The sequence below is a fragment of the Cupressus sempervirens genome, chromosome 3 (genome assembly GCF_028749045.1).
Source record: "Cupressus sempervirens isolate cs-2001-9-10 chromosome 3, ASM2874904v1, whole genome shotgun sequence".
Classification (NCBI taxonomy): Eukaryota; Viridiplantae; Streptophyta; class Pinopsida; order Cupressales; family Cupressaceae; genus Cupressus; species Cupressus sempervirens.
Genome location: NC_143120.1, coordinates 239591722 through 239607417, shown reverse-complemented (window position 1 = coordinate 239607417; position 15696 = coordinate 239591722).

The following is a 15696-nucleotide window of genomic DNA, read 5'->3' as shown; positions in this document are numbered from 1 at the left end:
CCCTATGACATGTACAGTGGATGATTGAGCAATCTGAAATGTAATTACAAAAAGGGACACTTGTATATTGTTTAAATATGATTATTATTTCATAAGGATGTGATGTTAGATGAATAGATAAATTAGATGTGATTCAACTTTAAGGGATCCTTAAGAATGTAACTTGTTATGTATGCTTACAGTTGATTATATGTAATTACTTCCACTACTAAGTGTTTGATGTGAATGGTTTTACTTTCATGTTTTAAAAAAAAAAATGCTACCAAACTTAGTGAAACTTTAGGTTAATTCTTTGGATCCTTTGGTAGGGCGTTAGAGTAAAGACAGTCAAATTTGCAAGCACCAATCACAAGTGGTACAAGGATGATACTAGGTTATCAAAACCCTATACCTAAATAAGAAAAACCCTAATCACTAGGGAACCCTATAAATAAGACAACTTATTAGAAGTTGCTCATAATGCACAAATTGACCAATTTTAGGAAACAACCTTAACTTCTTCAAATGACCAAAGAAGACTCCAATACATTGGAATAGTCTATTTAGGTCACCAATGACATGAAACAATGGTTAAACCAAAAATATTTAAGTTTTTCCACATAGTTGCTTTGTTAAATCATCCAAAAAGACTAGTATCCCTTTTTGATGAAAATCAAATTTTAAAGTAAATATCTCCACATAACTTAGGGAAAAAAGTTTAGTTTTGGACACCCTTTTTGGACTTACAAAACATACTAAGGCACCATGGTTTGATGACACAAACAAATGGGCTTTTGTTCACTTTCTTGCTAGACAACTAGGGAAAATAGGCCTCCACTTACAAAGGAAGTACATGTTCTAGGATTCCATCCTACAAAACAATGATGGGAAATGTGAGGATAACCCTAGAGAAGTTAAAAAATTGATTTCAAGCCTTGATGCTAAGTTTGGTTAGAGTTGTGGGAGATGTTGCATCCTTTTCCTAGCACGCACATGGGAAATGCATGCCTAGGGCATCAAATTTCTCAATGATCCTTGCAAGTACAAACTTAAAACCACTTGCATCTTAAAATATATCCAATAATTGGATTTCACCAAAGGCCATTAAATTTTGATGGTGAATCAAATATAATATTTAGGTGAATCAAATCTAATCATGTATCGAATATTGTGGTGAATCTTCGAGTTTAATTTTTTTAATAAAATAAATTATGAAGCGATTTTCAATATTTTAGAACTAAATTTAATAAAAATGTGGCGATTTAGGTTGCATGAAATCTTAAATTATTAGCTAAATTACTAGAAAAAAATTCTAAAATTTACAAAATTATGAATACTCACCACTAAAAACAGCCTACTAGAGATGTAGATCTTAAAATGTAGAAGAATCTATATGACTCTATACGATACCAAACAAAAAATTGTCATAATAATAGGGTATTTTATTGATTGAAAATTGAAAGTACATCATCTTTGCCTAACACCCTCCTAAAAGGGCTTATTATAGGCCTTCCAATGATCATAACAACATTTCAAACTTGTTATGGCCATTGAGGAAGTTCTTTCTTTGAATTACAAAAGGTTGCTTAAAAGTTGCTTAACAACTTTTCAAGCAATTTTGCATTTTTTGCACTTTTTTGTTTTACAAGAAAATGTTATGAAAAATAAAATCTAACGAACCAAATAGGTCCTAAACATGATAAAACCTAAAATAATACAAAATCCTAAGATTCTAGGCCTTTTGACCACCTTTAACCATAGTTGACCAAGGGCTTATAACAATGCCAATCTTGGAACTAGGTCATACAATTTTGGTCTAGATGCCTATTAATTAATATTTCTAATGTTTTATATTTAGATTCAAGGTTTTATATTTGGATGTAAGGTTTCATATTGATTTATTGTAGGTGCTCCTACACCAGAAAACCTAAGGCATCAAAACAAGAAAAGGTGTGCACGTATGTACCTATTCAAGGTGTGCATGTGCGCGCTTTTTCTCTTTGCAACTAAAAGAACCTAACCTAACTAAACTATAAGGAAAGCTGCACATATGCACACCTCCCCAAGGTGCGTAGATGCATATGTTTCTAAAAAGAAAACTTAAGGAAAAATAAGGGTGTACACATGCACACACCACTAAGGTGTGCATAGGTGCACTCTTTTACAAAACTTTTAAGGGCTAAGTTCCCTGGCACTTGCTTTGCATATGTTCAGTTGTGCACATGCGCATGTGTGCTCCCCACAATGGTGTATACATGCAACTATACAACTACACATGAATTGACCAACTATGAATCATTAAGTACACATAGTACACCTGTGAAGGTGCACAAGGTGCACTATTTTGTATTCCAGCACTATTAGGGGGATTGAGTTAGTTTTTCAATATTTTGGTGATTTGGGTTAGGTTTTTGGACAATTGGGGTTTGTTTTGGATGATATTCCTAGCTCTCTAAACTAATGTCTATTCATTTGTGTAGATAAAATGACATCATCATCATCCTCACTTGTACAAAAGATGGCCCCCAAACCTATAGTGTTCAAATATCAAGATACACCAAAGAAATCATGCTTTCATGATGGACACTCTATGATTAGAGACACTTGTAAGGATTAAACCTCAGATAGAAATAACAATTACATGCAAATATAAAAATAAAATAAAAATAGTAGATCACATAGAAAAGAACATGAGACACAAAGATTTAACGTGGTTCACCCAATCCCTGGGCTATGTCCACCAAACAATGATTCCAATATTATTAATGATCTAGTGATTATAACTTGATTACAATTTGTGATCCCTTACAGCTCAATATTGCCATAAGAACTGATTTTCACATCACTCACTATAAAAAAATTCCTAACCCTAAGCCCTTTTATATAAGTATTTTTGCCACTTTAGGGTTACAACATGTCGGCCATAAATTGGTGAATACTAGCCACAACTTTAGTGGCTAATCAATGAATATTACCAAAAATATTTATGAAGTATGTATAATGCTTCCCTAATTAATCACCACAAACTAAAAATCTCCCACTTGGGGACTGATCAGACTCCATAGAAGACAAAAATCTCCCACTTGGAGACTAATCTTGTAGCTATGCCACTACTCCATGAAACTCCCACTGGATCAAACCACCCTGGACTTTGCTATTCTTTTATTCTTGTTTAGTCTAGAAGACCAACCAAAACTAAAGAGGAATTTAACTTCTCCCTTGTCACTAAATTTGTAAACATATCCACTAGATTGTCATCTATATGTATCTTATCCAACTTTAACTTTACATCATCCAAAACAACTAAATGGAATGGTACCACAACTGAATGTGTTTAGTCTTTGAATGCAAAGTTGAATTCTTGGCAAGATGAATGGCTCTCTAACTATCTGTAAAAAAATAATTATCCCTCTGAGGGTGTCCCAATTATTCCAAGAAGAATTGAAGCCATATCATCTCCTTGGATGCCTCTATAACAGCAACATACTTTTCATTTGTAGTGGATAAAGCATTAAGCTTTTGTAACTAAGAAACCCAGCTCATGGCTGCCCCATGAACATTAAATACATAACCTATAGTACTTAGTCTGGTATCAATATTCCCTACCAAATTTGAGTCAACATATCATTGTAAATCAGTAGTAGAGCCCCCAAAGTGTAAAAACTTATTGGATATTCCTTCCAAAATTTCTAAGAATCCATTTAACTACATTCCAATGCTCAATTCCTAGATGACTCACATACCTACTAATGACTACCACTGCAAGTGCAATATCTAGCCTAGTACATACCATATCATACATCAAGCTTCCTACAGCTAAAGCATAGGGTACCTTGGACATCTTATCCTCCTCTTCTTGTGTCTTAGGACACATCTCCTTAGTCAACTTCAAATGACCAGATAAAGGCATGTTAACAGCTTTAGCATTATCCATAGAGAAATGTTGCAACACCTTCTCAACATAATTACCCTAAGATTGCATCAATTTCTTATGCTTCCTATCTTTAGAAATCTTCATACCAAGGATTTTTTTTGCTGCCCCCAAAACCTTCATAGCAACTACATGTGCTAATTAGTGTTTCAACCCCTTAATGTGATCCATGTTAAACCCAACTACAAGCATATCATTAACATATAAACATTAAATAATGTAACTGTCATCATCCAACCTCTTAAAATAAAACCAATGATCTGAATGACACCTACTATAGCCATGATCATGCATAAAACTATCAAATTTTAGATACCATTGCTGAGGTGCTTGCTTCAAGCCCTATAAACTTTTCTTCAATCTGCACACTAGGTTCTCCTTACCTTTGACCTCAAAACCTTATGGCTGAGCCATATATATCTCTTCATCCAAATCAGCATGAAGGAAGGATATTTTAATATCAAGCTACTCTAAATGAAAATCTTCAATAGCCACAATACTTAAAATAATGCGAATAGAAGTCATCTTAACAATAAGAAAAAATATCTCATCAAAATCAATGCCCTTTTTCTAGGCAAATCCTTTTACCACTAACTTGGCTTTAAATCTTTTCTTACCTCGATCCTCTTCTTTCAACCTATAAACCCATTTATTCTGTAAAGCCCTTTTATCTACAAGCAACTTGCATAAATCCCAAGTCTTATTTTTCAGCAAAAAGTCCATTTCATCTTTATTTGCAGACTCTCACTAAATCTTAGTATCCAACTGCACAACTTCATCATAAAATTCAGGTTCACCAGCATCTATTAGTAAAATAGAATACAAAGAGGGAGAAAATCTTTCTAGAGAACTAATTAGCCTTGTTCACCATCTAACATTCACTAGTTTGGGTGGTATTTGTTTTTGCAATTGTTGCACATCATGAGGAATTGTTGGAACATCATCTTTTGGAATATCATTGAAGACTACATAATTATTTTGTTTCTTCTCATGTTGCTACAATATATCTTTGTACAACACTTTCACATTGAATATGACATCCCTACTTCTTACAATTTTATGACTTTTAAAATCCCAAAGCCTATAACCAAATTTATCAATACCATATCCAAAAAATACACATTTCATTGACTTAGCTTCCAGCTTGATTCTATTTTTAGAATTTATAAAAGAAAATGCTTCACAATTGAAGGTTTTGAGAAAAGAATAACTCACCTTCTTACTAGTCCATGCTTCCTCTAGAATGCCACAACCCAAAGGAGTAGAAGGACCTCTATTAATTAAATATACAACAGTATTGATAGCCTTTTTCCACATGTGTAAGGCTAACCCAACATGTAACCTCATGCTCCTTTTACACTCCATTACAGTCATGTTCATGCGTTCAACCACTCCATTTTCTTGTGGAATCCTTGGAACAATGTTCTGTCTATGAATACCATTAATGGAGCAATAATCTTTAAATTCATGACTGCAATACTCACCACCATTATCAGATTTGAGACATTTTAGTTTCTTACCAGTCTCATTTTCAACCAAGCATTTCCATTTCTTAAAAGTTTAAAATACATCAAATTTTTGTCTAAGGAAATAAATCCATACTTTTGTAGTTTCATCATCAAAAAATGTAACATAATAATGAAAGCCACCAAGGGAAGAAATTAAATGCACAAGCTCTAATTTTTTCCTTTTATTTTCTTTCCTAGTCTTCACAATAGTCACTCTCTTTTATTTTCCATACACCGAACTTTCATAGAAATTCATATTAACACATTTTAGACTTGGTAAAAATTTCTTTGAATGAAGTACTTTCATACCTTTCTCACTCATGTGCCCAAGTATGTTGTGCCATAACACTATATCATAATCTACAACAACTATTTGTTCTTCTTGCTCAACTACAACAACTATTCCTCAACATTCATTTTTCTCTGAAATAATTAAAGTAGAAGGAACAATATGACCTATATAAAGATGTAAGGTGCCTACTTTCACACCTTTTTCTACTATAAGGGAACCTTTTGAAACCTTCTTATTTTTATCATTAAAATTAACTACAAAACCCTCATTACTGAGTTGCCTTGCTAAAATTAAATTCCTTCTTAGGCTTGGAACATGTCTTACCTCATGTAGTAGCCAATGATTCCCATTCTGCAACTTAATCTTAACTTTTCCCTTTCCAATAATCTGACAAGGTTCATTGTCCTCCAAATAGACAAGCCCAAAATCCCTTTGGACATAATCAATGGAATAAGTCTATGAGGTGTAGCATGAAAAGAAGCACTAGAATCTAAAACCCATGAATCATCAACACTTTCTAAAGAAAAAAGCAAAGCATCTTCTTCGGATTTGTTACTTACCACATTTACCTCCTTGTCTCCATCTAGTTTATGTCCTTCATTTTTCTTTCAAGTTCGACAATCTTTCTTTTTATGCCCTAGATTCCCATAGTACCAATAGTTGTTTGGTCCTCTTGATTGAGATCTCTTCCCTTTTGACTTTCCTCTTGACTTTCCATGATTTTCAGAATTATTTCCTCTCTCTGTCATTTTGCCTTGACTTTGTGCATCCAAAGTACTTCCAGATGTAGATTCGCTTGAGGATTTCCTATGAGTATCCTCACTCAAAATAAGACCAATCACATCATCATATTTTAGGGTACTAGATCTAGGAAGAGAATTACTCACAACCATTACCAAGCTATTCCAACTTTTAGGTAAAGAACACAAAATCAAGAGAGTCGTAATTTCTTCATCAAAATTGATATCCATAGAAGATAATTGACTAGTAATAGTATTAAACTCATTTAAATGATCTACAATAGATCCACCTTCTGTCATTTTCGTATTAGATAAACACTTCATGAGAAATACCTTGATTGAAGTGGAGGGCTTTTCATACATATTCACCAGGGTTTGTATCAACTCTTCTACTATCTTTATTGTTGTAATTTTAAATGTTACTAATGGTGCCAAGCATAATCAAATTCTTTCAAGTGCCTTTCTATCTAAAATCTCCTAGTCCTCGTCTGACATAGTTCCCTATTTCTTGGATTTTCTTTCAAATGGCTTCCATAAGTCCTTCTGATAAATATAATCTTCCATTTGCATCTTTCATAACTAAAAGTTTTGCCCATTAAACTTGTCAACCCTCAGCTTACCCTTGTCTACCATCACTTCCCGTAGAGGATAAATGAAAATAACTAGGCTCTAATACCACTTGTTAGGATTAAACCTCATACAAAAATAACAATTACATGCAAATATAAATAATATCAAAAAATAATAGATCACATAGAAAAGAACACAAGACACCAAGATTTAACATGGTTCACCCAATCCCCGGGCTATGTCCACCAAACAACAATTCCAATATTATAATGATCCAGTGATTACAACCTGATTACAATTTGTAATCCCTTATAGCTCAATACCACCACAAGAACAAATTTTTGCATCAGTCACTATAAAATAATCCCTTACCCTAAGCCCTTTTATACAAGTATTTTTTCCACTTTAGGGTTACAACATGTCAACCATAAATTGGTGAATCAATGAATAATACCAAAAGAATTTATCAAGCATGTACAATACTTCCTTGATGAATCACCACAAACTAACAACACTAAGTTGGCACATATCAACTGGAACACTTTCCTTACTATTTGCAACTAGCCCAAAGATAGATCTGCAATGGTGTTAACACTTAATAGATTAGGGTTAGTTGATGCGACATCACATCCTACATCCATTTAATCTTCAAAAATCATCATGGCATTTGTAGATAGCTATGCTAATGAAGAAAAGGTTATCAAGAGTGTCATAGGTGAAATAGTCTTGGACCTTTGACCTCAAAATATAAAGAAGGTGTTTCATTTCCCTATAGCTGATCAATATTTAAAGGTATCTTATGAGGGAGCAGAAAGATAGTAGCAAGAGAATGAGAAAGAGGGTAGAGATATAATCCAATCATCATTTTTGATTAATAGAACACCCATGGGTTGCAAAGTTGGAAAGGTAGACATGGCCTAGTGTTATAAGAAAGATGACACTAGATATGCTATAGTTCTTTTGAGCAGAGTTATGGGCTTAATGGCAGCTAGACATCTTAACATCTAGATAGTCCATTTCATTGAAACCATCAGGATGACCAAATACCTATTTATCGGCCCATAATGCTTAGTGATAACTTGGATGAGCAGTTGGTTGGAGTCAAGATTGACCCCAAGTTCTATATGACATCATATTTGGTTTCCTTATTGGTGGCAAGGACAACTGACTACCTAAGACTGTACAAAAGGGGAAGCATGGAAGATGTGAATGCTTAGCCCTATGGTTTATATCCTCAGCTAGTAAAGAAGAAGCTTTCATTTAAGAGCAAAGAATATAGGATAGTGAATGATAGTTTCCTATTTGAGATCATCCAATTTATAGAGGGTGAATATGCTAAAAGGATGTTAGTAGAGGCAAGAGAAACAATCATAGAAATTGGTGCCTACTACATTCAATTAAAAAAATTCACATACCTAAGGGTAGCAGGAACACAAGTGAACCCAAAGAAACTTCAAAGATATCCATTGGATAGACTCATTTTGTTGGAGATTTCTAGGTAGCTCACATCTACATATGACAGTGTGAGGAAGCAAAAAAAGAAGACATGGTTGTAGCCAATAACCATAGGTGTAGTTGAGATCAAGTAGAAATAGGACATAATGACCTTCGATTTAGAATTGGATTAGTATCCCTTGGAAAATTACAACTCCCCTCATCCATATTTTGGTAATATTGGGATGGTACAACATTTGGCAGGGAAGTAGTTCATGCATAAAGATGCACTAGAGGATCACTAGATGAATGGCATAGATGACTATGATCTCTAAATTAGGGACTATTGTAGAATAACTCTATACTTAGTATAAAAGGTGCTTAAGATGAAGATGCCTCTCAAGGTTGTCAAGAAGGACATAGAAGATTTCTTAGACCCACTGTACAATAGGGATAAGATATATGGCAGGCCCATAATGAATGCATAAATTGACATGGATGAGAATGTAGATATCAATAACAAAGCCCAACATATTGTCTAGTTAACAAGGGAATGGATCAAGAAACCATTAAAACTAGATCTAGTTCCACAGGTTATTCCTCTACAAGACACAACATGACCCATGAAAGGAAAAGTTGTAAAAGTTATGGTGCCAACTTTCTCAGTTCAATCCCCAGTAAGACCAAAAATGGTTTACTAACAAGAGTGAAAATTTAAGTATTTGGAGGAAGATAGAGGAGTTAAAAAGATGAGAGCTCTAGTGAAAATTCATAAACAAGTGAATCAGGTGCATGTACCCCAACAAACACAACAAAATCCTAAACAATGACAACCTCAAGATGAGTCAGCAGCTCAAGCCCAAGAGGCTAAACAAATACTTCCTCTAGAATAGGAACAAGAGGGACTAGGAGAACAAGAACAAATGGATCCACTAGAAGGTAAAGAAGAGGAAGAAGCTTCCCCTTCATCTCCTAAGAAAGCTAGGGTTTAGTTAACTATGGGAGGATCATGTAGGAGAAAATTGAAGAAAAAAATACTCCTCCTCCATGGGTGCTTGAAATCATTCCTGAAGTAGAAGAAAAAGAAGAGGAACAACTTGATAATATTCCCTTGAGTCAAAGGACTTGATCATCTAGGGCCTTGGAAGAAGAAAGAAGAAGGTGTTTCAATCTAATGCCACCATTAGTGCCAAAAAAACTTGTTCAGGTTACAACTTCCAAGGATGAGTAACAATAATGGATCATGGATATGGAAGGTCAAGAGACTGATGTCTTTAATCTATTAGATTTTTATTTCATGCTAGTAGGCACCAAGATGGTTGGGGAGAAGATAAGAGATAATCCTAGGAGTCCACCCCTGGGCAAGGACTGGAATCAAATACTGCCTCTTCCTGAAGAACCTTTCAACCTACCTTCACCAACTTCTCAAGATATGTCATTTATGGACAAAGGATATGTGAAACCACCTTCTATGTTTACTAAAGTAGAAGAACAAGCACTAGAGGAAGATGAAGAGCACTAGAAAATCCAGGCTGATGAAGTATTATAGGAGGGAAAAATGCACGAGGAACCTTAACCAAATCCTCATGATATTGTGGCTAGTACCTTAGCCCAAGAAGACACACAAACTCAAACTAGTGATCTTTCTCAATGGGAAAAGAATCCAAAGAGTACTAATAAGGGAAAGGGGCCTACAATGAAAACTCCCTCTTTAGTCAAATATATGTCTGCAATGGGCACTACACCCTTTTGGTTGAAGAGGGAGGTCATGGTTTAACAAAAGAGGTAGTTAAATGCAATTGGTGAGGAGGAAATGAATGAGCTAGTAGAAGCTATCAAAAAGCTTGAGCTACCTATGCATGGTGCATGACTATTGGCCTTCATTATGAAGAACCAAGAACAAGACTTTCTTGCACATATAGCCATCCCTCCTCTACATGCTAACACCAAATATTTGACTTCTAGTGATTACGAAATCAAGGAGGTCATGTTAAGAAAGCCCACGATAGACACTACCAAAGTACTAAATACTATAGGTGTGAAAGAGGTGTTCAAGCATATGGATAGGAATGAGTTAGAATTGGTGATGTTGTAGAAAAAAAATGAGATTGTGAGAGGTTATCTACACAGAATAGTGGGCCCAATAGACCTGGATCATCTAGAGATCACTCTTGCTTTGACATTAGAGAGGAAGGAAAACATGATAACTTAGATGGATCCATTTTTGGGACCATGTCAGTAATGGCATGATAATTTTGAACATAAGGGCATACAAATAATATAGGGTAATTTGAACTTGCTAGATTAGATTTAGTCAAGTGTGGATAAACTATTGTCCATAGTGAACCAAGATTTTGGGTTAATGGATGAGGTACATACCTAGGCAAAAGACTTGTAAATTTTGACAATAATAAAGGATCAGAGGTATCATACACTCATGGAAGTGTATACAATGAATGATCTTGATAAGTGAAAATATTGGATTGAGAAGATAGTTGCTAACAATAAGGTAATGGATGGACTTCATGAAGATATTTAGAGGTTAAGGAACCAAACTCAAGAGAAGATTTTGGAAGTGGAGAATTACTATGATGCTACTACCCTTGAGATTTTTGAAGATGAGTCAAAGATAAAGCTCAAGTCAGTGCAATCAGTTGTCCAACAATTCCAAAGAATTTTTGAGGATGCTTCATCTGATGAAGATATTAAGCAAGCATTTAAGAATGAAGAGGTATTGTTGGAACTGGACATTAAACTGGAGGACTTTGTAGATACCCACATGAAGGTTAGTAATTACTGATAGATAGTTAAAGATAAGTATAAAACATTACATTTTATGGAGGCTTCCCAAGTAGTGGAAATTATAGAGAAATTGAAGAGGAAACATCCAATCATTACTTTGGTATAAAGGGGTACAAAACCCAGAAGCTAGAAATTCATTTTTGACACTTGGAATTTTTTTGGATTTTTGGAACCTAATAGCAAGGTGCGTAAGGTGCATTGGTGTGCTATTCATAGAAGTGCATTGAAAATTTTGAAGAAGTAATAGTATGTTGATAATTAACTACCAGATCCTAATTTAGAGCTTTACATGCACCAGAAACACATTCTAATGGTAGTTCAGCTCCTAGAAATGCCCAGAGGAGGTCAAACTTCCATTTTTAGAGCTTTGAGAGACTCTCAAATCCTCTTGTATCTTCCTTCTTCTTATCTACTACTTCTTTCTTTCTTTTTAGTCATGTAAAGGTTCATGCACCCATTAATTGATATAAACAAGGGTGGATACTGACTTAGCACAACTTAGAGAGTCAATTTGTATATAATTAGATTTTTTTATTAGTTTTAAGCATATATTTTCATGAATAGTTGTCTCACTCTTAACACAAATTGAAGAGATAATTTATTATAAATTTAGAAATGTAATATTTATTCCAGGATGTTATTTTGATGCAATAATATATGCTATTGGTGCTATCATTCTGATTGTAGTTATTCTTTTTGAAGTGTGTTATTTTTGTGAATTATTGTTCATGAATAATAATGGAGAAAATTATTTTAATGTGTTGATTTGATTGAGCAATCTTTTGGTTCGAGTGTTTTCCATGTGTTAATGAATTCTACTGACATCTCAAGTTGGATAAGAGATCACCCTATTGTTCTTGCATAGCTTCTTGTCTTGCATGACCACACTTTCAATGGCATTGCGATACAATGAGAAGTGAAACATCTTTTGGTTATTACTAAGTTCCCATTGATGATTGCATTAGTGGATTTGAGGAAGCGTTGCTCCTATTTTCATTGCTTTCCTATTATATCTTTTCGATGATTTAACTCGCAGACGTGTTATTACCATGGTTGATGTCTATTAGGACTTTCCCTTTCAAGTTATTTTTTTTAATCTTTCATTACGTTATCTTTTTTATTTTCTTTTCTAACACTTGGTTAAATTAGGAATTCATATAGTTGCATTGATAAATTGTAGATCACCCTATTGTTCCTACATAGCTTCTTGTCTTGCATGACCATACTTTTCATTACATTGCAATACAATGAGAAGTGAAACATCTTTAAGTTATTACTAAGTTCCCATTGATGATTGCATTTGTGCATTTGAGGAAGCGTTGCTCCTATTTTCATTGCTTTCCTATCTAATCTTTTCAATGATTTAACTCGCAAACATGTTGTTACCATGGTTTAAGTTTTTCAGGACTTTCACTTTCAAGTTATTTTTTTAAATCTCTCATTACCTTATCTTTGTTATTTTCTTTTCTAACACTTGGTTAAATTAGGAATTCATATAATTGCATTGCTAAATTGCATTCATCATAAAATAGAAAATAAATTTTTTTTATCTCTTTTATGGTTACTTTTCAAAATAGTATATCAAACATCTTATTTGAATTGGTTCAAACCAGTAAATGCTTCCCTAGGAACAACTACATTAATCTTTAACTGACAAAATTCCAGTAGGTTCTAAGATCAAGATCACGTAGAACCATGGAGTTGATCCCAGATTATCTTTTCATGAGATGCATTCAAAATGATTCTTGTTGTTAATCATCGTAAAAAATGATAGCTCAACACAAACCAATACCTAAGGATGTATTTTCTTATGTAAGAAAAAAGCTAGGGGTCATTCCCCTATCTGATACTTACTAGAGTATAGATTAGTGATGCATCAACCAAACTATATTGAAGATCTATCAAGTTTTTGCAAAGTAGTTAGAGCTCATTGCATATGAATCAGTACATCAAGTAAATTATTAAAAAATTGTATCAACTCTTTGGAATGTGATGTAAAAGTGGGAGAGATTGAATCATGCCATATTTCATTAAGGAAGAGATTGATGTGTTCAGAGAAGAATTAGAGAAAGTGATTTGTATATGAGAAAGAGGGAACTTGATCTGATGGAGTCTGAAGATAAGATGGCAGAGGAGGAATCTTAGAGGGAGTTCTTATGATTGAAGACTCTGAATCAAACTAAGGATATTTTCTCCAAATTTTTATTTTCTTATGACATGTTGTGTTGCCATCAATGCCAAAAAGGGAGATTGTTGATAATAATTATTAAATTGTCTATTTTCATTGATGTTACACAAATTCTATACTCCAACCGAGCACTACCAGTTGGAACTAAGCTTAGAAGACTCTTGTATCAGCTGAGCAGAAGACATGTTCAGTGATCCAGTTGAAGCCAAGCTAGGTCGGTCACCAAAGGAGTCCAATGGTAACATCAAAATAACTTTATTTAGTTACTTTTTTATGCAAGCTAACTTAATGGATGTTAATTTTTTATTTGTAAGGGTATTCAAGCTGTCTTGACATTGTATTTCATATATATGAAAGGTCAAGTTGTGATAGAAAGATAAGATGTGAACTAAGAAGGATATATGAATTAATTCATCAATACCTCATCATTGCAGGCTCAAAAGGAAACCAATAATTTAAAATCCTGCAAGGTTGTAAAAGCCTGCTTTGATGGTACTCAAAATTGGGGCTTCAATTTTCACTTGAATATAATGAATATACTAATCTAAACTATGAATATAATGAATATACTGATCTAAACACTTTAACACTTTAAACCTAGGCGGGTGGACCTAACATAATGAAATGACTGATCTAAACATTTTGGAAAATAATAATTAAAAATTGGAAAACAATAATTTAAAAGCCTACATGTGACATTTAAAAGGCAATAATTTCATCATTGTAGGTACAAGATTCAAGTGGGATGTATCTGATATGCTTTGTTGGCTCAGTTTGTTCAAAATTTGATGCATAATAATGTGTTTTGCTTCAAGTATTTCATAATTTTCTTGATTTTGATGGAATTTTTAAGAATTCTTTTTCTTTTGCAATCAATTATTATTTCCATCAAATGTTTGAGATACTTTATGCTTTTTGAAGGAAAAATGATTAAGGATTTGATTCACTAGTTGTAAAGAGAGATTAGAGAGATGCTTTTAACTTCATGAGGAGGTTTTCCAAGTGGACACATGTCAGTCACAAGACAAATCTAGGAATTCATTCCTTGCTTGTATCATTCTTTCTCTCTTTCATTGTAAGGGTGAACCAGTTTTTCATTGTGAGACCATTGTAGGTTGGAAAAAATTGGAAATTCTAGAATGAAAACGTTTAGCAAAAATGATTTTTGGAATTGATGAAGTTTGAATGAAAAGATCTAGAATGTGCTAGTTCTAGACCATGAAGCTTTGCTTTGACTATTACACCCCCTTCCCATCCCATCAATTTCTAATTTTCACCATTTTCTCTCTTGTATGACAGGATATGTAAATTATACAGTCTAGTTTATTTAGTATTTTGTGAGTCAATTTCATGCATTTTCATGTATTATTTTAAGGAAATAAATATAAAGAATAGTAGGTGTTGAGTTTCATTTTAAATCTTGTCTCCTTTCTTAGTGAAGTGTAATGTTTTATGATCTTTGAACAAAGAGCCTAAATCATATTTGTAGTCCCTTAAGGTTGTATGTTGTTTCATTGTTGCTTGTAATTCAAGGAATTATGTAAATGCTTTAGGGAAATCAATAGGGTTGTAGGCTTATTGAGGAGGATATGAAATAAGAATGAGATTTAGATTGAGTATTGATATCCAATTTACAAGGTAAATGGATAGATTTGGAATCTTGGCATAGGATATGTGTCTTAGATGTCCAAAAATGCATGAGAGATTTGTGAATTTTCCCAATGGATTAGGAATTGATCAGCTATAAGATCATTAGCTTTTTGTCAATACTTGGTTTTCATCCATGTTCCCCACCCACATAAAATCAAATCATCTTTATATTTTATGTTGAAAAGCTAGAATAGAATGCCCTCACCCAGCTTGTGAATTTCTTAAACTTGCATTTAGCTATTGTAGATCTATGTTATTGCACGAGTCAATAGGAGAAATAAGGGTTTTATCTACTTTTTTAGATTTAGGACTATGTTTTAGCATTGGTACCATATAATTGAATTTGAGGTCCACCCACCTATGTTTAGTAGAGCCTGAAGTAGAAGAAGGGTAAAGCCTTATAGTTGGCTTGGTGTCTGAAAGGATATGTTAAAGATGGGAGTTAGCTGCCCCTAGATGTATCTTGTTCTTATCAGAGTAATTTGGAAATGTGTTGTTTCAAAACACCAACAAGGTACATTATAAAAATATTGTAGCAAGTCTTTGGCATGTGATGTAAAAGTGGGAGAGATTGAATCATGTCATATTTCAATAAGGAAGAG